Source organism: Anguilla rostrata, chromosome 14 (genome assembly GCF_018555375.3).
Source record: "Anguilla rostrata isolate EN2019 chromosome 14, ASM1855537v3, whole genome shotgun sequence".
Classification (NCBI taxonomy): domain Eukaryota; kingdom Metazoa; phylum Chordata; class Actinopteri; order Anguilliformes; family Anguillidae; genus Anguilla; species Anguilla rostrata.
The window spans coordinates 23,684,426-23,707,438 of record NC_057946.1 but is presented as its reverse complement, the minus strand read 5'-3'; the positions used below and the strand labels follow the sequence as shown (position 1 = coordinate 23,707,438).

The 23,013-nt window shown below is 50.9% G+C and overlaps 1 long non-coding RNA gene across 2 annotated transcripts in view; it reads left to right on the top strand.

Moving 5' to 3' along the window:
* Window positions 1-22,535, top strand: part of LOC135239216 (uncharacterized) — a 106,505-nt gene extending 83,970 nt beyond the window's left edge. The window contains exons 5-6 of one of the 2 annotated variants that reach the window (XR_010325309.1): window positions 8,390-8,521; window positions 22,152-22,535. This is a non-coding gene — a long non-coding RNA (uncharacterized LOC135239216). The remainder of the gene's footprint in view (window positions 1-8,389; window positions 8,522-22,151) is intronic. The other variant, XR_010325305.1, reaches the window with a different exon arrangement.
* Window positions 22,536-23,013: the final 478 nt, after the last annotated feature.

The following is a 23,013-nucleotide window of genomic DNA, read 5'->3' as shown; positions in this document are numbered from 1 at the left end:
TTGCCTGCAGTAAACGTATTACTGTTACATGCAGTTGGGTTACTGTTACCTGCAGTAAAGTTATTACTTTAACCTGCAGTTGGGTTTCTGTTACCTGCAGTAGTGTTATTACTGTTGCCTGCAGTTGGGTTATTACTGTTGCCTGCAGTTGGGTTATTACTGTTACCTGGAGTAGAGTTATTACTGTTACCTGCAGTTGGGTTATTACTGTTGCCTGCAGTTGGGTTATTACTGTTACCTGCAGTTGGGTTATTACTGTTGCCTGCAGTTGGGTTATTACTGTTGCCTACAGTTGGGTTATTACTGTTGCCTGCAGTTGGGTTATTACTGTTACCTGCAGTTGGGTTATTATTGTTGCCTGGAGTTGGGAGTGGAGGAGCAGGCTGTGAATGCACCCATGCAGGTTAAGCGCTCCCTTTCTGACCCCCCCCCCCCCAGCGGGCTTCTACAGATCAGCCCTGGGGCGCGGGGGGGGGTCTGTGTTGACGTGTGCTGATGAAGGTGTTGGAAAGAGGAGAGCAGAAGAGAAGGAAGAGGAAACGCACGCGCAGGCCGAGTTCAGGCCACCCCTCAGTCAGCGCTCCGCCCGCTGCACGTCCGGGCGGGGCCCGCTTTGATAAAAAAGCCCCACCGTGTTCTGGACGGGGCGGGCGGGGGAGGTGAAGGGGGGGGGGGGTTCCCCAAAAGCCGGAGACCATATGTGCGCAGAGGGGCGAAACCCGAGACCGCTCAAACAAATTAGCGGGGAAAACCGGCCTTTTCCTCCCCGCACCCTGACAGAGGGGCTGCGAGGATTCGGGACTGCCTTTCCCGCCGTCGCCCGGGTTACCGGGTGCACCATTTACAACTGCTGTCCTAAAGTATCCGCCTGCAACGGGTCAGAACCAAACGTGCCCCATCGAGCCGATTCAGCTCCATAGTGCGAGAGGCCTTTAAAATGGCTGGCCTTCTGCTCAGCACTGGATCCCCAGGCTCACGTAGCACTCAAACAGGTTTAATTCACAAGCAATCGACCCGTAACGTCTGTATTCAAAAGCCTGTCCTGTGCGTTAAGAGAACAACAGTCTCTGGTCTGCTGCCTTATTTTTTATCAATGATGTGGGTATACAGTGAGTATACATACTGTATATAATTTAAAAAGTGCCTGGAACAAAGCATGCTGGGAACGGAGTGTTCACATTACGGATAACGATATCCAGCGCTCAGCACGGGTTTGAAAAAAAAAAACTAAGAGGAGGACGATGAAATTGCAGAGGCGGTGAAACCACAAGTCGCATCTGCATTGTGTCTTGCAGAGTTTTCCAGGGAGGGGTGGGGGTGGGGGTGTGTGGGTGTGGGGGGAGGAGGCAAAGGGGGGGGGGGTGGGAAGGACAGGAGGCGGGCTTAACGTCGTGTCCTTCCCGCTCCAGGGCCAGAATGCAATGCTCACTAGCTCTTCGCGCTGCTTGAATGTTGTTAAATAAATAAATAAATAAGAAATGTGTTTCCTTTTTGCGCAGAGAGCGGAGAGGCTGGGCAGGTCAGCTCCCAGCTCTGCTCTGAGTGAGCCGGATGTTTGAGTAAGGCGATACTCGGGCCCGCAGTCTTGCGGCGGGGGGCCCGGCTGCGGTGGGGGGGGGGGTAGGTGGGGGTGGGGGCGGGGTTCCAGCGCAGAGGCCTGAAAACCCACATCTGGTTCCACTCACGACAATCAGGCTGGCTGCGCCAGGCCGCCATGGGCCACTTTGGCGGGGGGGGGGGGGGGGGGGTGGATTTGGGGCGGGTCGTCCGCTCTTCGGAGCGACGTGCACCCGCGGAGCGCGGTGCGTCTAACCCGGGAGTTTCAGTCACTTACCCCGGCCCGACTGAGAAAAACTTTAGAAAATGAAGAGTGCTACATCAGTCCCGTTCTGAGAAAACGTGGTCGGAGGGTGGAGGCGGGCTCACAGGGCGGCAGTGTGGTGTAATGGGTAAGGAGGCGGTCTTGTAACCTAAAGGTCACAGGTTCGATTCCCGGGTTGGACACTGTCGTTGTATCCTTGTGCAAGGTACTTAACCTGCACTGCTTCAGTATATATCCAGCTGTATACATGGATGCAGTGTACATAAATGCTGTGTAAAAAATTGTGTAAGTCTCTAGATAAGAGCATCTGTTAAATGCCTGTAATGTAACTAGGCTGGCATTACCATTCAGGTGGAACCACGTTGGCTTACCTACTCTTTCATAGCTTTGCTGATGAAACTCGACACCTTTTATGTCCTCCTGCAGCTTAACCGACAAGCGTTTTACTTTCTGTGAAACATTGATACATTGAAAACGTGATACTTTTTTTTTTTTTACTTTTGTCCAGATTACAGTCCTACGGGTCAGTGAACTGTAAGAAGAATGTAGAACTTCTCAAAAAAAACCTTCCCTCTGAACCTTCCGAGTTGAGGAAATAATTTATTGCAGTTCAGTTGAAGAAAAAGCCTTAAAAAAACCAAAGCCTATTTTGCCATAAAGAATTGGCATTTCCTCATTTATTTTGGCCTCTTTTATTCTCTGTTTATTGTGTCCATGGAGCTCCAGAACTTCTCCATTTCAAAATCCTTCCCTCTGCAATCATCACTAGCATCTGGCTCGCTAGTTGGCTCCCCAGCTACACAGCAGAAGCAGTATACGGTAGTGGGGGGTGGGGGGGGGGGGGGGTTCAAGGGAGCCCCCAAGGGCTGGCCGGGGGGGCCGTGGCCACCATGCTAAAATTACTGGCCACCCCACTGGGCCCCCCCAGCTGACAAGCCCCAGTCATTCTAATCTCTTTGCAACTGCAAACCCTTAATATTGCAGGTTGGAGACCCCAGTGAATCAATGTGTAGGAAAATGATGTAGGAACTAGATTTGGGTAAGTTTGGGTAATTTGTAAGCTCGGGTGGAACAGGAGGGGTCTATTTTCGTGATTTTAGGCATTCGAGAGTTAAAGAGAAGTTAAAAAACGTCTTTGAACACTTGTGCTCGCGGCCCTGCCCTGCTTCGCCGCCAGTTTCTCGCCTCTTAAATAATTTGGGGAGGAGTCGGCGGCGCTTCTCCGGAAAGCTGAATAATTCACCGGGCCCTGGTGAAGACTCCGGCCAGCAGCTGCCGCCCCATTAGCGGGTCCCGGGTCCGGCAGAGGGGCTCCTTCTCCCCCCCTCCAAGCTGCCCGCTTTGTTTAAATCAAGTGTGGAGGTGGGGGGGGGGGGTGATTTCGGTTCTCACACGTACCTGTCCTGCCCAGGTGCGGCCTGAGGCTGCTGGGTGGCACTTCCTGTTACATCACCGCGGCCTGGATTCATACTTAACGGTGATTCACAACGAGATGAAGGTTTAGGGACGTTCTGCCGCCACCACAGTTAACTCGCCAAACTGTTTGCTAATGAAAGAAAAGCTAATGCTGGTGTTTATTTGTAAGTCGAACGTGAGTTCAGATGCTGATGGAGTTCTGTCTCAGCGTGTGAGGCATCGGGTGTGGCTCGGGAAGAAGGGGCAGACGGCACGCTCTTTGGGCGAGGGCGTGGCATTTCTTTCCAAAAGTACAGAGGTACTGGAGGATGCTACAGCTGTCAGATGAGCTCACCAGTAAATGTGCCCGTTTGGACAAAAGAGAAAGTGTGGGATTCTTGTGGGTTGAAAGAACATCGTACCACACCGAACCTAGTTCTGTAAATGTGGCTACACCGTAGTAAGAAACATTAGGTGGGTTTGTGTGAAAATTGCCTGCTTGGGGTCAGAGGTCAGAAACTGGGCTGGCGGGGCTGGTATGTCTGCCTGTGTGGAGCACAAGTGGAGGACTAAAGTCTGGGCAGAAGTTCTGAGCTAATGTTTCATTTTACTCACCAAGGGTCTTTGGCCCACAGAAAACTGTGTGACATTTCAGCTTTAGCTGATGACTATGATCATCATTCACCCTGACTTTACTCAATGCTGATGCTGATCATGTGATTGCAGACGCTGCATCCGAAACTCAGTACCTCCTAACGCCTGATTCAGAGCAGTACCTGCTAGCGCCTGATTCAGAGCAGTACCTGCTAGTGCCTGATTCAGAGCAGTAACAGGTAGCGCCTGATTCAGAGCAGTAACAGGTAGCGCCTGATTCAGAGCAGTAACAGGTAGCGCCTGATTCAGAGCAGTAACAGGTAGCGCCTGATTCAGAGCAGTAACAGGTAGCTGCAGCAGAGTAGTCCTGAGTCAGTAACAGGTAGCTCCTGATTCAGAGCAGTAACAGGTAGCGCCTGATTCAGAGCAGTAACAGGTAGCTCCTGATTCAGAGCAGTAACAGGTAGCGCCTGATTCAGAGCAGTAACAGGTAGCTCCTGATTCAGAGCAGTAACAGGTAGCGCCTGATTCAGAGCAGTAACAGGTAGCGCCTGATTCAGAGCAGTAACAGGTAGCTCCTGATTCAGAGCAGTAACAGGTAGCGCCTGATTCAGAGCAGTAACAGGTAGCTCCTGATTCAGAGCAGTAACAGGTAGCTCCTGATTCAGAGCAGTAACAGGTAGCGCCTGATTCAGAGCAGTACCTGCTAGTGCCTGATTCAGAGCAGTAACAGGTAGCGGCTGATTCAGGGGAGTAACTGCTCAGTGCATGCGGCAGGTGAGGTACGTTTCTCTGAAAGTCACCCCGTGACTGAAGGGCTCTGCACCAGCTGTCTGTGTTTGTGCAGCTGTTTAAGATCAGCCTGTCAGGGGCTGGAAAATTGAATTGGTCTCTGTCTGCTGAGAATCGGTAATTGGAGTAATCTGACAGGGAGATATATCGCGATGGAGTTAACACGTGTTCGCGGAAACGCAGGCCGTGCCGTTTCCCTGCTGGTGGAGATCGCCCTACGGAAGAGTCCGGGGATCTGGCCGAAGAGCCAGGGAAAAACAGAGAGCATTCTGGGGTCTGGAGAAATGAGAGCAGACCTCAGCGTTTCTCCACCTTAGACGTGTAGTCAGAGCGTGTGTCCAGAGGAGAGAGGGAGGGAGGGAGAGGAGGGAGGGAGGGACGGGGGAGTGAAGGAGGGAGAGAGAGAGGAAGGGACAGAGAGAGAGAGGGGGAGAGAGAGAGAGAGGGAGAGAGAGGGAGAGAGGGAGAGGGAGCGGAGAGAGAGGGGAGAGAGAGGGAGAGGGAGAGGGAGGGAGGGGGAGAGAGAGATAGGGGGGTTGAAAGAGAAAAGGAAGGTGTGTGTGGAACAGTGAGACAGAGAGAGAGAGGGAGGGAGACAAAGGGAGGTGTGTGCGTTTGGAGGAGAGAGGGAAAGAAAAAGAGGAGAGAGACAGACAGAGAGGGACGTATGTGTGGAAGAGAGCGAGAAGGAGGTAGAGAGACAAAGAGAGAGAGAGAGAATGTAAGACTTAATCCTGAATGTTTCATGGCTGAAGGCCATTTTTGGTAAGCTGTCCAAGGGAACAGACACTGCTATGCGCCTGAAAGTCAGAGGAAGTGCGTGAAATTTCGTGTTAGACTCTGCTGGCAGTCGATTTCAAGGTAGCTGGTGCAAGGCGAGCTAGTCCGCTGTGAACCCCCCCCCCACCCCCACGTCCGTGCGGACTCCCTCACAGATGGGACCGTCATCTCCATGGTCCTCTGTGTTTCAGCCGTCAGATTAAGCAAATGAAAATGTTGCCTTGTTTCTTCCCGTTGTTTGGCTAGAGAATGAAAGAAGCCGACCCCCCCCCCATCTCTCCCCGCCCTCCGCCCCCCCACACGGGCTGCAGTCCCGTTGTTGTTTGCGGTGGCAGTGGCAGGTGGCAGAACACACCGCTCTGCTCCCATCTCTCCTTGCTGCCAGGGAAACATCCCCCCCACCCCCACACGCGCCAGGTCAGTTAGTTCTGAATAGAGCCGTTAATGTTCTGTTCCCGTTCCCCGTGCTCCACTGAGTAAAATTCAGTTCTCATTCTTTAAAATACATAGTCTTTTTTTTTTGGTTAGTTAGTACTGAAATATAAATTTCCTTTGGGTTTCAATTTCAAGGAACTATTTTCTTTTTCTTTTTTCTACTCCAGAAAACATAAAATGGCTTTCATGTTCCGTGGAAATATTCACATTAAATGATAAGTGTGAGTTGGCCAACTTTTTCAGAACACTGGCTGCCCTGAAGGCAGTCATGAAACAAGGTTTATTTCAATCACTCGGAGTCTGCTGCCTACCTCTCTCTCCAACGAATACCACGGCGATTCGGTGGAGTGAGGCCCTGCCGACAAGCCGTGATAACTTTGTTATTAATTAATATGAGCCGTACTCCTGGAAAAGCTTCCCACTCTGCTGACAGAGTAGCTTGCTATGTGCGCTTTCATATGGGTGGTTTTTCTAAACCCCTGCGTGGTTTCCTTAGTTTGGGTTCTGTCGCGTTGTTTGCCTGTTTCCACCTCGTCAGGGTGGAAATTTGGGAATTTGCGAGGGTGAACGTGCAGAATCTCTGGCATTACACGATTGGCTTATATCGGTGAATATACAAAATCACTGACCTTACATTGGCATTTATATTGGTGAACAAGCAGAATCACTGACATTAAACTGGCATTTATATGGGTGAACATGCAGAATCACTGACATTACATTAGCATTTATATTGGTGAACAAGCAGAATCACTGACATTAAATTGGCATTTATATGGGTGAACATGCAGAGTCACTGACATTACGTTATCATTTATATGGGTGAACAAGCAGAGTCACTGACATTACGTTATCATTTATATGGGTGAACAAGCAGAATCACTAACATTATGTTTGCATTCAGACCTGGGTCAAATACATAATTGTTTTGGATTCAAATACTTTTCTGTGCTCTGTTGATCTTGCCTGGTGTAATTGAGACTACCAGTATGACCAGAAGGCGGGATTTGCACTTTTTGAGAGCATTTCATTGGTTCCAACACACCAGACAACATCAGTAAAGCGTAGAAATGTATTTGAATACATACACCACCGCCGATTTGGACATCCACGATCCTCCGCTGAAACGTGTGATGTCACCAGCTGCTTCTTTTCACACCACAGACTAAGCTAAGCTCACACAGAGCGGAGCCGGAAGAGGACCTTTCATCCGCGGCTTTAGCGTGCAGTTCCTCGATCCGCCAGCGGGGGTGTGTAGATATCAGCGAATGCGGACGCCTCGCTTATCGGACCCTTACCCACCCTGTGTGACGCAGTCGCCGGTTGTGCGTCGCTCGATGAATCACGGTCGGCGCCGGTGCGGTCTGGATTTGATCCGAGACGCCTCAGCGTGGTGCCACAGCCGAGTGAGCCACCGGGCACATTTTCTATAGCGTCACCTCCGCGGCTGGATGTCTCCCTGAGTCAGCGCGGGTGACTTTGGTTCAACGCTGGGATTCAAACCTGCAACACTCCAAACCCAGCACCCTTGCCAGTGAGACACAGCATCGCCCTCTGTACGCATATGAGAAATGTCTCGTGTACACGTGCAGGGAAATGCTACTTTTAACTTTTTATTTTGACCGTTTTTAATTGTGCAGCTCAGATTACTCTGAACTTGCACCCCACACACACACTCACACACACACACACACACACATATGTTTGTATTGCTATACTCGTGAATACTACATTCCGTAACCAATAACCCTAACCCTAACCCCAACCACTACATGCCTAACCTTAACCTAATTGTAACCCTAACCCTAACCCTAAGTCATAACCCTAAAACAGCCTCTTGAACTTGTGGGGACCAGCAAAAGGTCCCCACCTTGTGTAATTTTCCTCATCTTTCTATCCTTGTGGGGACATTTGGTTCTCACAAAGATAGTAATACATGCCCACATTGATACACACACACACACACACACACACACTGTAGGCACAGACACAAGCACACACATACATGCACAGACACACATAGACACACTCACACACACCCTCCCACACTCACTTGCAAGCATGCACATACACACACACACACACACACACACAAGCACACACACACACGCACACACACACACACAGACACTTGCGCACACACATGCACACACACACACACACACACAAACACAAACATGCACACACCCACACACTCGCACAGGCACACACACACACACACACTCACACACACTCCACACATACACACAGACACACATGCACGCACACACACACACACACACACACACACCCTCCCATGAACTCCTTTATTCCTGCACAGCACCCTACCCTTACCTTGCTCCTTGGCGTTCTGCCGCAGCCATCCATATTATCGTCACCTTCACATGATGGCTTCCTTCCTCTCGGAGAGACGGATGCCTTCTGTCCAAGGACGGGGTGGGGGGTGGCGGGGGGGGGCGGGGGGGGGAGCGGTGGTGTGGGCGAGGGGGGAGAGGGGGGGTAATAGCACTCAAGCCTGCAAGACGGTCTCCTTTCTCTTCCCCTGTCTTATTAAATCTACCCCTTCGACAGCACCGCTAGCCGGGAATGGGCAGGAGACGCGCCCGGATCGCTCTTCGAGGCGAGGACGAACAGGAAGTCACCCGTCTCCCGCTCAACGCAGATAATGATGATGATGATGATGACGATGACGATGGGCTGCAGGTATGATTAGCCGAGCATCTGCAGCACCTGGCCATTACTGCCGCTCGAGCCATTAGCACTAAATGGCTAAAGTTATTTTTTGCATCAGGGCAGAGAAATTGCAGGACGTAAGAGTGAGTCACGTACTGTATGTTTAGACGGGGAGGGAATTAATCATGGGAGCAAAACAGTGTGGATGGAGGTTGTGGGGTGGGGGGTGTACGGGTTGAGTGAGGGGGGGGGGGGCTGGTTTGATGGCCTCCTCGAGCATCATAATGCATCATAGACGTTCTTTTATGTGCCCGAGGAGGGGGGGAGGGGGGTGGCATAAGGGAAGATCACCCGCGAGCCACCCCATTGGTTTTCCTCTCGTCCAATGGCACTGCCGATTCAAAGCTTTCAGGGTGAGGTCTGGCCATACCCAAAATCGTGAGAGTTTGCAAGCGGTGTACATTTGGGACACACGTATATTCACGTCATACGCAATATGACATCAGGTTAGACATCAATGAGCTGAGTGAACTAGCAAGCCGCAAACCCAGCGGCCCCCGTCCACACCAATCAATGAGAGGCCTGTCATACTGCTCTGATTCTCAGGACTACTGATGAAGGAATAGAAACGTGTGTTCCCAACACAATAGCTAGAGAGGAAGTGTAACAACTCTCTGTGGGTCTCCAGGACCAATCAGAAAGAAGGAAAAAGAATAAAAACTCTCTGTGGGTCTCCAGGACCAATCAGAGAGAAGGAAAAATAGTAAAAACTCTCTGTGGGTCTCCAGGACCAATCAGAGAGAAGGGAAAACATAAAAACTCTCTGTGGGTCTCCAGGACCAATCAGAGAGAAGGGAAAACATTAAACTCTGTGGGTCCAGTCAAAAAAGGAATAGTAAACTCTCTGTGGGTCTCCAGGACCAATCAGAAAGAAGGGAAAACATAAAAACTCTCTATGGGTCTCCAGGACCAATCAGAAGTGGACACCATTTGTTGGTCCAACGACATTCCGTTTGAGCTATAACTCAGTGTGTGTCCCCTTGTCTGCACATTGCATATTCAGAGCTCTGGGCTGGTCCTTTGGGACATAATTGGGTAATCACTGTGGCATGAGTGGTCAAGGGCCCTTCTGAGGGATGCAGAGGACGCCACGCACCTGCGTTTCAAACCCAATTTCTGAAATTTTCCGGCATCTTCCACCATCGCTGAGCCCAACACTCATGCCTCTTCACTTTTTTTTACAAGGAGTCCAGGACGCCTCAACCTTTGGCTGTTTGGCAAAAAAATTTTATCTTGCGACATCCCCCTTCCCTCTGGCTGAATCAGTTTTTTTTTTCTAACAAGGTTGTCGATGGAAGAAAAATATAAGAGAGGGCTTGATCACTTAATCCTCCTGGTTTGTTTTTTTTTCTTCTTTTGTTTTTTGTTGTTTCACAGATCATAGATGGTGGTGAAAGCACATTCTCTCGCTTGGGCATCTTCCAGACCGGCAGATCACTACGCAAATCTTCTAATCCCTCCTCTATTTAGCTCAAAACACCTTCCAGGCAGAAGTTAGGAGCTCTGAAGCTCTGGGTTTATGCTTGGGGGGATTCTCCAGATGTGCTGATTGGTGCAGGGAGGTGGGGGAGGGACCAAACAGTGAGAGAGAACATGGTGAATGTATGATGCCTTTGAGATTCCCGTCTGCAGTCTCAGTGACCTGGGTTCTCCTTTGAGTGGGGTAGGGCGTGTCTTCGTGTCACAGTGCTGGGATCTGAGGAGGATAAGAGAGAGATAGAGAGAGAGAGGGAGGGGAAGAGAGACAGAGGGAGGGGAGGAGAGACAGAAGGAGGGGAGGAGAGTGAGAGGGAGGGAGATGGGCAGAGAACAGGAGATGGAGAGAGAAAGATGGGGGGGAGAGAGAGGTCGCCTGTCTATGCATTCAATCGTGAATGTTTCTTTTCTGTGCTTTGGAAACATAGGATGCATCATGTCATGCGGAACAGGCCACAGTAAGCTGAGGCTGTGTGGAGGGGGAGCTGTTTCTCCTGACAGGGAAAAACCTCCTTCCTGTTTGGGGTACCACCATGACTTGCTGAGAGCTCTAACACATGTATGCCCCAGGAACCAACAATCACAGGTCCCAGCTTCTCGCTCCAGCCATGACCACAGCTCCACGACTGACAAGCTCCAGCCAATGACCACAGCCACGACCAATACAGCTCAGCCAACTGACCACAGCTCCACCGACCTGACTACAGCTCCAGCCAACTGACCACAGCTCCACCGACCTGACTACAGCTCCAGCCAACTGACCACAGCTCCACCGACCTGACTACAGCTCCAGCCAACTGACCACAGCTCCAGCCAACTGACCACAGCTCCACCGACCTGACTACAGCTCCAGCCAACTGACCACAGCTCCACCGACCTGACTACAGCTCCACCCACCTTACCTCAGTTCCACCCACCTGACTATAGCTCCTTGGTTTGGGTGTCTATTAAAAAGCATACTGACTGACTGTAGAGTAGAGCACAAAGTTAAATGCAGTTAAATTTTATTTGTGTGGAACTTTTTACAAGGACGATCGCCCCCCTGACAGGGACAGTGCTAAATTCCGCCTGAGCCGATGGTACCGCGATGTGCAGAAATAGGCAATGTGTCAAGCACATTTCATTTTGAGTCCAGCAGTCACGGATATTAAGGCGATACTCTGCGTGAGCAGCGGTGAGAAGCTGCGCTGGTGCACACCTGATATTCACAGTCCAGACCCAACGAGGCTGCAGAGGGCCACAAAAACACAGGCCCGCCTCTCTCTCCAGAAAACACAAATCAGTCGAGACCCGCCGTCTCTCCGTGCTAAAAAGGAAAGTACCGCTAACAAACCCTTCCGCTCTCGTCTGTTTCCTTCTGGAGTCATGAAAATCCCCATCTCTGTTTTCCGAAATAGGGCGAATGACTGTTTCTTAAACAAGAACGTGAGTTCCCCCCCCCCCCCAGCTCCTATCGGTCTGTTTGTTCTCCTGCGTTTATTTTCTGGTTTTTGCGTGCGGTGGGATTTCCAGGCTCGGGGAAGCAGCTGGTGGGAGACAGCGCGGCGGAGGAGATGAAAGGAGAAGGAGAAGGAGGGAGGGGGTGGGGGGTGCGGAGAAAGAGATGTCAGGGAAAGAGAGAGAGACAGGACCCGCTCCCCTGGGCCCGACCGCGTGCGGCTGCTCCACATCACCAGAGCACCGCACGTCTGTCTCCTAAATCACCCTCTCCAAAAAAACGCCTCTCTCTCGCTCTCTCTCTCTGTCCCTCTCTCTCTCTCTCTCTGTCCCTCTCTCTCTCGCTCTCTCTGTCCCTCTTCTGCGCTCTCTACCTTTCTTTCCCTGTCTCTCTCCTTTTTTCTCTCCATCTCCTTCCTCTTCCCATCTCTCTCTCTCTCTCTCTTTCTCTGTCCCTCTTCAGTGCTGTTTACTTTTCTTTCCCTATCTCTCTCCTTTTCTCTCTCTCGTCTCCTTCCTCTTCCCCATCTCTTTCTCTCATCTCTCTCTTTCTCTCTCTCTTTCTCTCTCCTTTTCACTCTCTCCCATTATTCATATCTGTTTCACTCTCTTTCTCTCTCTCTCTCTCTCTCTGTCTCATACTCTCTTGCTGCTGAAATCAACCGTTCTAGTCTTTGATGAAGACTTGCAGAAACGTACGAACGTGGGTACGTGTACATACACAGTCACGCATGTGCAGACACATGTATGATATGCGCACACACACACAGTCGCACACATGTGCAGGCACATATGCCTGTACATACTGTACCCATCCACAGCCTCACACACATACTGACACATATGTATGTACACACACACATACGCTCTCACACATGCAGTCACACGCACACACACACGCACAGGAACGTATACTGTACATGCACACACACACACTCTTAACAAACAGGCATCCAGGGGGGAAGTCTTACTCTTTTTAAAGTGTAATGCTTGAACAGCCCTGACAGCCGAGGTTCTCAATCCCCCCGTGATAAAAAAACGCTTTTTATCTGCAACCCCACTGTGATGTCATTTTGCCGAGGAGCTGTTTGCCTAGTTTTGCGAGCACTGTTTGCTCACCCGTAGTCCTCTGTGTTTGGGTTTGTGTTTGGTGGGGATACAGTAATATGGGCCTCGGTATGAAGCCGATGAAGCATGGGGGGGGGGGGGGCGGGCGGGGGGTTGAGATTGTGATTTCCTTCATGTTACTAAGCGGCTGTCATGTTTGGCTGAATGTGAGCGGGGCTGTGGTCATGTTTGGCTGAATGTGGGCGGGGCTGTGGTCATGTTTGGCTGAATGTGGGCGGGGCTGTGGTCATGTTTGGCTGAATGTGGGCGGGGCTGTGGTCATGTTTGGCTGAATGTGGGCGGGGCTGTGGTCATGTTTGGCTGAATGTGGGCGGGGCTGTGTCATGTGCGATGTTTGGCAGAATGTGGGCGGGGCTGTGGTCATGTTTGGCTGAATGTGGGCGGGGCTGTGGTCATGTTTGGCTGAATGAGGGCGGGGCTGAAATAGCGCTTGGCTGAATGTGGGCGGGGCTGTGGTTGGCACTGCTGCAGGACAAAGCAGGCATGGGTGGGAGTCACCCCTCTGTCCCACCCCTCGTGCGCTGGTCCAGTTTGGGGCAGGGGGACAGCGAGAGGGTGCGGAGTGGCGGACCAGGCCCCGGATTTTCAGCAACCGACCCACAAAACCAAAACACCAAATCAGTCAAGATCAAAAACAACATCTCTGATCGCGCCCCTTTCAGCTTCCCTTAATTAAAAGAAAGCCGAGCTGAGTTCGGAAAGCCTGCGGCAGCCGTAGCAGCCTCTGTGATGTTGGGGTGCACAGACCCCCCACCCCCCCCCCTTCTGCCTGTGAACCCCAGTGCCGACGCCCTGATCCAGTCTTTCCACGCTCGCTCGCTCATTAAGACGCCTGCGCATCCGGGACAAAGGGAGCATCTCACCGCCAGCCTTAACTGGAGCCAATTAATCCGCTGAAATCTCTCCGGAGGGGCGCGCCCCCTCGTCTGTCGCCGCGTCGCGTTCCGCCTCGTCTTCGGCTGCTGAGCGTCCGTCGCCGAACCGATACGCCGATCTCCCATGGCGACGAGACGGCGCCGCGGACCTCCGGTCGCTCCGGGGGGTCCTCGTCCCAAATTTAGACACCGCTCCAGCCGGCCCCCAGCCGGCCCTGCCATTGACCTTTCACCCCTGATCCACGGCTGACCTTCGCGTCGGCGGGGGGGAGATAGAGGGGGGGCGAAAAGCTGCGTGTGACTGATCCGTGGAGAAACCAGTCAGGCTGACCCCCCCCCCCCCCTCCCAACACCCCCGTCAGGTGTAAGAAGTATCGCTTTTCCACATGAAGAAAGAACAGGAAGTGCTCCCATGGAAACCCGCTCACGAATTCATCCTATATTTCACAATCTTACATTTTTACAAATTCGCATCTTGTCATTTTTTATTATGTGTATTTTATATTCATTTTAATTGATGTAGTAACTGAAGCGTGTCTGGTTATCACTCATTATTGCGCCAGGCAGTGCGCGGTCGCTCGGGCTAATTAATCAGCGACGCTCCTGCCGGTGTGGACGGGGACCCCTTGCCCCGCCCCGTCCCCCCACTGCTTTCAGAGTGATGAACGCACGCACGCGTCCTCAAGCACGCTATCAATTACTTCCAGGGAAAACAGTACCCCCCCCCACCCCACCCCACCCCGCCCCCCTCCCAGATCCCACCCCCTTCTCTCACATGCTGAGGAAGAGCAGCATCCGCAGGGCTTTCTCTCTCAGCTTCTGCAGTTCTGCTTCTTCCAGCAAGTGCAGTAACCACGGAGTGTTAACTCGGCTCCCAGACTGAACAACCACAGAGTGTTAACTCGGCTCCCAGACTGAACAACCACAGAGTGTTAACTCGGCTCCCAGACTGAACAACCACAGAGTGTTAACTCGGCTCCCAGACTGAACAACCACAGAGTGTTAACTCGGCTCCCAGACTGAACAACCACAGAGTGTTAACTCGGCTCCCAGACTGAACAACCACAGAGTTTCGCTTAAACTCTTAACACCGCGGCAACCGCACTTTTCACTCGGTTTCTAAAGTGCAAAAAACCATGAAAAGATCAGAAGCTTTTAACAAACCAGGATCAACGTCTACACCTGCGGCTATTTTTAGAGGCCTGCAATTTTAGCAACGCCAGGCTTTGAGCTTTTCTTTATTTCCGTGAAGGTTTCACGCCCTACAAAAGCCGACTTGGGCCAAAGACAAACTGAAGAGTCGCCAGCAGATGTAATCAGTCAGTTACCGATACCGTATATTTATCCACCCGTAGTAAAAGAAGTGGGTGTGATGCTGGCCCGGGTTCGGAAAGATGGGCTGGCTTCAGTCAGCACAGCGTGTGGACCTCAGCTCCTCTCAACACATACTGTACGGGAGAGCGTTAGGGAAATAAACGGGGTCAGGGCCGCGGGGGGTCACTCCACCCCCCCCCACCCCACCCCCGGGAGGGTCTCCCGGCTTCGGAGGCACACAGAGAGCCGGCTGTGCTTCACGCATCCCAGCATGCCTCAGTCTTTATTACCTTTCTCTTTCCGTTTATTTGGGTTCGGTTTCCCCTGAAGCAGCTCGGTGGCTGTGAGTCAGCCCTGCTGCATGTATGTCAACATATCAAATAAAACAAAATGTATTATAAATATACCATGTGCAAAGTTTATATTTTGGGCACGTTTAAGGTGTGAAGACAGCACTCTTTAAACAGTGAAGGCTTTTGGCGGTTCCCTAACAGAGTGGGGAACATTTTCCTGCCGTAGTTTTGGTTCACTAAGATCCCTTGAAGGCAAGGTTGATATTACTCAATTATTATCTGATGATATTATTCACTGCCATTTCAAAGAATGTGTGTATTCTTTAATCTATTTTGGCATCTATCATTGCTGTTTATTTACTTAGCAATTGCTGATACTAGCAATATTCCAGCAGAGCGTGTTCAATGGCAGAGTATGTTCAGTGGTAGAGCGTGTTCAGTGGCAGAGTGTGTTCAGCAGCAGAGAGTGTTCAGTGGCAGAGCGTGTTCAGCAGCAGCAGAGTGCTCAGTAGCAGAGCGTGTTCAGTGGAAGAGATTGTTCAGTGGCAGAGCATGATCATTAGCAGAGCGTGTTCAGTGGGAGAGTATGTTCAGTGGAACAGCGTGTTCAGTAGTAGGGCATATCAAGTGGCAGAGCATGTTCAGTAGCAGAGTGTGTTCAGTGGAAGAGATTGTTCAGTGGCTGAGCATGTTCAGGAGTGTGTTCAGTAGCAGACCATATTCAGTATCAGGGCATGTTGAGTGGCAGAGCGTGTTCAGTAGTGTGCTCAGTAGCAGAGCGTGTTCATTGACAGAACGTGTTCAGTGGCAGAGCATGTTGAGTGGCAGAGTGTGTTCAGTAGTGTGTTCAGTTGAAGAGCGTGTTCAGTAGTGTGTTCAGTGGCCGAGCGTGTTCAGTAGTGTGTTCAGTAGCAGAGTGGCTGAGCGTGTTCAGTATTGTGTTCAGTAGCAGAGTGGCTGAGCGTGTTCAGTAGTGTGTTCAGTATCAGAGTGGCAGAGCGTGTTTAGTAGCGTGTTCAGCGGCAGAGCGTGTTCAGTAGCATGTTCAGTAGCAGAGTGGCAGAGCGTGTCCAGTAGTGTGTTCAGTAGCAGAGTGGCAGAGCGTGTCGAGTAGTGTGTTCAGTAGCAGAGTGGCAGAGCGTGTTCAGTAGCATGTTCAGTGGCAGAGCGTGTTCAGTGAAGGACAGAGCTTCAGCCCCCAGCGGCGGGCCTTCACACCCTGGCCTGCCGCCACACGTCCGGCTCTCTGACCGCTCCGCCACGTTAGTGTGAAAAATGTGTTTGTGAAAGGGCCGGGGGAGCGGCGGCAGGGAACACTGCGGCCTGCGCACAGCGGCCTGAGCACAGCGTGCGGGGGAGAGATGGGCCAGGCCTCTGCCGCGCGCTGTGGATTTAAATACAAATGAAGCCTTTCATGGGATTATTTTCGCATTAATATCCTGACAGCGGACAGCCGCCGGCACACAATAGCGGCGCGTAATAGATCCAGCGGCGGCCGCGGAGAGCGGGCGAGTCGTCCTGAACGCCACCCGGCCAGCGAGCGGCATTATCACCGGGCTGCGGGGGGAGCGGGTGGGCGGGGGAGTCAGCATGTGGAAAATAAAAAGGAAGGGAAAGAGAGCTCGGTATTTGCAGAGAAATATGGTAAGTAAGTCAGCGGGGAGCGGCCGGCGCGGGCCGGAGAGGATGTAAGACAGGAGCCGGGGGATGAAAGGGGGCGTCGCGGGTGTCGAGCGCGGGCGCCATCGCCTCGGGACGCCCAGCCGCGTTTTCATCTGCGCCCGTAAAAGCGAGGGGGGGGGGGGCGGGGCCGCGCAGCGCGCGATTGGTCGCGCTGATTCACGGACGGCTGCCGTCTCGACCCGGGAGTCCGCAGGGCTCGTCGGCGATGCCGACGGATAAGCGCTCGACGACGGCCACGGCGACGACTTCGCAAAGAGAAACACGGCCCGTTGTTTTTGTTTTAAGGGCGAGTGGGGTTCGCTGCGCGCACGCGTGACGCTGGGGTTACATCCCCTGTGAAGCGTAGCGACAACTAAAATTACCGTCTCACGGGACACGTGAAGATGAAAGAACTTTCTTTGAGAGAGCGAGTGTGTGTGTGCATGAATGCGTGTATGTGTGTTTGTGATTATGCAGACATACGGGTGTGCATGCACGCTTCCGTGTGCGTGCGTGCGTGCATATGCAGTGTGTGTGTGTGCGTGTGTATGTGCATGTGTGCATTTTTATTGTGTGTGCGTGTGTATGTGCATGTGTGCATTTTTATTGTGTGTGCGTGTGTATGTGCATGTGTGCATTTTTATTGTGTGTGCGTGTGTATGTGCATGTGTGCATTTTTATTGTGTGTGCGTGTGTATGTGCATGTGTGCATTTTTACTGTGTGCGCGTGTGTATGTGCATGTGTGCATTTTTATTGTGTGTGCGTGTGTCTGTGCATGTGTGCATTTTTACTGTGTGCGCATGCACATTAGCCTCATGTTCAAATCACTAGGGTACGGAACACTGAAACAAGGTCTGAAACAAACTTTAAAGTGATTCCACTGTAACACCATCTCACTTTTTCTTCTTGTTTGCCTGTTTGTTTTGCGTTCCTCCACAGCTGGAAATTTATGCAGTCGCTGAACCAGTTTTCTTTTTTCCTTTTTTTTTGTCATCCTGCACAAAAGATTGTATTCAGCGACAGAGGGAATTATACCGCAGACGCATTATTACCCCTCCTCTGTGCTGTGGCCCGTGCCTCCTCTGGGATATATAATCCCTTTAGTTCCCCTGCTCTTACCCGCGCACAAAAATCAACACTTCACAATATGAATTTACAGCAATTCTCTTTTTCGACGTGTTTTTGTGATTACGACTCCGGCCGCGAGCCTTTTCTGGAAGACCGATTGGTGGAGGAAAGTGTGCTGTGTCGGCCATTGGTGGGTGTTCTCACGTCAGGGGTAATGGGTGACCAGGATGTTTCGAAAAAAAAACGTGAGACCAGCTGACACCTCTCTCTCCTCGCTACCCCCCCTCCCCCCTCCCCCCTCCCCCCAGTTTGGGGTGTGAAATGCGTAGGTCAAGCAGTTTTAACATGACCTTTCGGGACTGTGTGTCTTGCACTAAACCTGACGTGTATTAAATGTGTCAAATATTTATCCATATTTCTGTTCCCTGTGTACAAATACGTAGCTAATGAAAGCTCAGATCTACAATATTGCTGTTCCTTTGGGAGGGGAGGGGGTGGCGGGGGTGGAGGTGAGGGAGGGGGTCAAAGAGAGGGAGGGAGAGAAAAGAAGCAGGAGGAGGAGTAGAAGAGTTTCTCTGATTTGGTTTTTATTAAGAGGGACTCTGGGGCCCCTACAGGAGCAGTGAGGAAGTGCGCTTTCAGTAGAGGAACACTAGACCGTTTAAAGCCTCCTCGGCAGGTATGTGTGGACATTGGGAAGATCAGAGAGCTGTCTACTGAGGATGCGAACTTAAAACAAAGATTAACAAAGAAGTAATGGACAAGGCTTGTCTTTAGCACATTAGCTATCTATATATGTTCTATACACACACACAAAAAGCATCATCAATGTTTTTTATTCTGCCGCTTAGTTTTTTGGCTGGACCGCAACAGCGGGGCCAGCCCTACAAACGCCAATGTCTGTGACTGACTGAGTGACGAAGTTACACCATTGGTCGGACGAGTTATGAAGTCACACCATTGGTCGGCCGGATCACGTGTGTTAGGTCCAGCCATATACCGGGTTTCCTAGTCTTGTTCATACGTCTATTAGTCAATATGTTCTTAATTATGTGCAAAACATGTTACCTAAAAAAAAAAAGGAAAACTTTTTTAAAGTGACAGTATGAGTTGACAGTTCCGGAAAAATGGGTGAGTTCGCGGGACGCGCAACGGGCCGTTTCGTGACGGTGATTTTCGATGCGCTGCCTTACAAAATGGCGCTTCACCGCGCGTGGCGTGCTTCATATGGGAGCGAGGGAATGGGAAACACTGAAACAGCCCTTGTGAATGTTTACACTGGTGAAATGGGGACGGCGCACAAACGCATCCGATGTCTGATTGATTTGCTGCCGACCTGAATAAAACAGTATTAGGATAAAAACCAGCCGGTGAATTTCCACATTCCGTTAATCTGTGTTTGCGAGTGATGCGTCTTTGCGTTATAGTTTAAGCATAGATCACTGGGAGAAATAATCCACACGACGTGATGTAAATATTAGTGACAAATTGTGTACAGCGCTTGTGGTGATAACGGACTGTTTGAGAGAGCGTTCGAATCGTCCCTGATGAGCAGAAAACTCATCTTCTCTGAAAGGAGGCCAGTAATGTGTGACATTCACCATTTTACAGCCTCCCAATATCATTTTCTGAAGAGATGATGTTTCGTACGTACAATGCAAATGCTACTGCAGACAAATACACATGCTTGTACATGTACACATTTATTTTCGCACAGGACTGCATTTCGCAGACAACAAGCGCGAATCCGCAATAGCTGCGACCGCACACGCGCATGCATCCATGCGTGCATGCATCCACGCACACACCCTCACACAAACACGTGACCTCTTCTTTGGCTCATGGCCAACCTTTCCACAAAATCCTGTGCAAATCTGTGAATCCATTCAGGAGTTATGTGCCTTTTTGTGATAGGCCACACCCGTCACCACGCCCCCTCTTGGTCAATCGGCCCGAAAGTTACTCAGCTCTACCTTTGGTCATGACCAACCTCCATGCCAAATTTCAGCCTCCTGGGGCGAAAACTGTGGCCGCTACGGGGAGGGACACTTTTGTGGACCAACCGACCGACCGACCGACCGAACAACAGACAGACCGACAGACAGAGCTATAGAGCTGCGGTCGCAGCTAAGAAACCACCCCCCCCCCCCCATAAAATGGGAACAGGGGAACAGGGGACAGACAGTTTCTCCAGGGGACAGACGGTATCCGGCTAGCATCTGTTACCATTTTTCACCGCAAGAGTTGCTGGAAACCACCGGGCATTATTAACCGCGGTCTGAAGCGATCGCTCAAAGGTAAACTGATTAGAAAAAAGGACCGGACTTGAGAACAAAGTTGTTACTTTTTAAAAAAAGTTTTCGGGTGAAACTTTGAAGTAAATCTCCGAAAAAGAAGAACTCCCAACTACCCCCCCCCCCGAGGACGAGGATCCATCTCACTCCGGGGCCTGGGGTCCGCCGCGGTCCCTAACGGGAGGAATTCACCCCGGCAGGAAGTAAAACGGGATCAAAGCGCGCCGCGACCCACCGTATGGTGACATCACTCCCCGGCTGTAGCCATGCCGGGCACGGTCAGATTTTCCACCGCCCGGCCGGCGTACACCTCGTACTCGACGCACACGGGCTTCAGAGCTAAGCCTCGGTCATAAATTCACTGTACCCAGATAAAGATCTCTCTCTTTCTCTCTCTCTCTCCCTCTCTCTCTTTCTCTCTCTCACTCTCTTCCCCTATATCTCTCTCAATCCCTGTCTAGATTCTCGCTGTCTCGGTTTCCCAATATTCTCCAGTCTTTTTCTGTTTGATCTTTCTCTCTACAGCTTTGTCTTTCTTTCTCTCTCTTGCTCTTATTCTCTCTCGCTCTCTCTCTCTGGGTTTCTTTATTCTTTTCCTCTGGTCTCTTTTTCTTTTTTCTTTCTCCCTCTGTGAATTGATCTCTTTTTTTTCACTCGTCTGTTTCTGGCCCTCTCTTTTCCCCCTGCCTGTCAGTAGCGGTTCAGTCTTCAGCACAGATGTGGTTAACGGTATGATGCTGAACAGGCCTCCTGTCACCATAAGGGGGGGTGGAAGGGGGGGGGGTTGCACAGCCTGGGTCGGCTTAAATAACCAAATAATCAGAATTTCTGAAAGCAATGGCTTCCTGACTTCTCTCCGACCCCCTCACCTTATCATTTTGGGGTCACGGGGCCTAAACTTGAACCCCCCCCCCTCGAATTCTGGCCGCCTGCCACCTACGTTTAACCCTGCGTCCCGCCACAGAGCGCTCCACAAAGGCAGCTAAACCAGCTGCAGCTGCTCCCCCAGTCTCCGGCCTCGCCTAATTGCCCTGGCTGGGGGGGGAGGAGCCTCTGCCGGGCTCCTATTGGCGGAGAGCTCAGTGGAACACGATGTCCCCGTTAGAACATATAGAAACATTCAAACTGATGCGTGTTCCACACGGACTGCCGTTGCTCTCCGTCGATGATGTCACGGCGCGCAGGAACCAGATGATTATATTCAATCACTGCGGCTAACTAGGCCACTCAAAGCAATGTACTGGCCCCTATGTCTGTCCAATCACTCTAACCAATACCCAGACACTATTAGCACGGATGAAGGAAAATATTTTTGTGATGGACTGCGCTACATTTAAATGCTTTGTACTTGTAACCCTTTTTATGTATTTCCCACTATCACGTATTGGTGAGAACCATATAATTTATCGTCTTTGTCAATAACTTATTTAAATTATACATACAGAAAATTTAAACAGCTGCCTCACTTTGCTTCCATCACAGAACTTTATGAAGAGATTCCATTCAGCCTAGCTGGAGGAGCCACTGTTGATATGAACCAGGACGGGTGTCCGTGTGGTACCAGCGATGGGGACGATACGTTTAGCTTTACCCGCATGCATGGCAGCTTGGGAACAGCATGATCAGACACATCGCGTACTAAGAAAGAGCCTTCATCGCCTTTGCAAGAGTCTTTCACAGTCAACTTCAATCTATGTTTAACAGCGTGATTTCTTTTGTAAATTCGAAACTAAAACTTCTGCAGGAAAAATGCAAATTTCATGCTCTCGCCTCAATATGTGATATAACTGATAACTCACTGCATTATATATTTGAACCGTTTGAATTTTCTTGGGAACAGTGTGAGTTGGGCAACATAGTCAGTTCAAGTATTCACTGTTTTCACTGCTTTCTCTTCTTTTTAACTTTACATTCTTTTCAACTAAGTTATGATTTATTCAGTTCTTTAATCAGAAACTTTACATTGTCGTAGCACTTGTGGCAGTAGTACTTGTAGTTATAGTCATAATAGTAGTTGTTGCATTTATTCATTTTTTTTTCTGTGTGACCCAGTCACAATTTTAACACACAATAAGGCGGTTTCCCGGTAACCGTTGGCTTGCAGACCTGATGCTTTCACTGGGCTGGAGGCGGTTGCTATGGCGCGATGGATGATGCATGGACCGGGGAAGAGAAGTTGATGAGAGGCCTCGGGGGTGACGGACAGCCCCCGCGCTTTTGGGCGGATTTACAGAACCGTGTCCCACTGCCGAGCCTCAGGACCGAGCTCTGATTGGCCGAGATTTCAGAGCCGACGAATCAGAGGGTCTTTGCTGAGCTGCACTGTTTTATCCTTCAAGACAAGCCGGAGGAGTGGGACGGCCCCTTTGAGAGACTTGAGCGGGGGGGCCAGGGGACCGCTAATGTTTTGGGGTTGGGGGGGGGGGGATACTGTCTGTGATTCCTGCAGAGATCTCACAGAGCTTTCTGCTGGGTTTCGTCTTGAGGCCTTGGCGGGGGGGGACCGGAGACGTAGAAACCTGACAGCGCTGAGGGGCAGTTTCTCGACAGCGATACTGACGTGAGGACAACACACACCGCAGCCAAACAACTCCCGGTTGCGACTTGAAGCTCAGGAACGGGGTTGTCTTAGCATAACTGTCTCTGCCTGACTTGGCTTCCAAACCGACAGGCCGTTTTCACAAGGTTTTAAAACGCAACAACCACAGCAACAATGAGAATACAGCCTCTGTTAGCACTGGAGCTACACTACGCCAATGTGACCATGAGACCCTGTTGCCTTCACCACTGTCACCCAATGATGTGTCATTTCATTCAGTGCATTATGTGCAACTCCTAAATACTTTGCCATTGGCTCACTGACATCAGTAGCTGTGTGTTTTTTTGATGAAGGCTAGAATGACCATATAGAGAA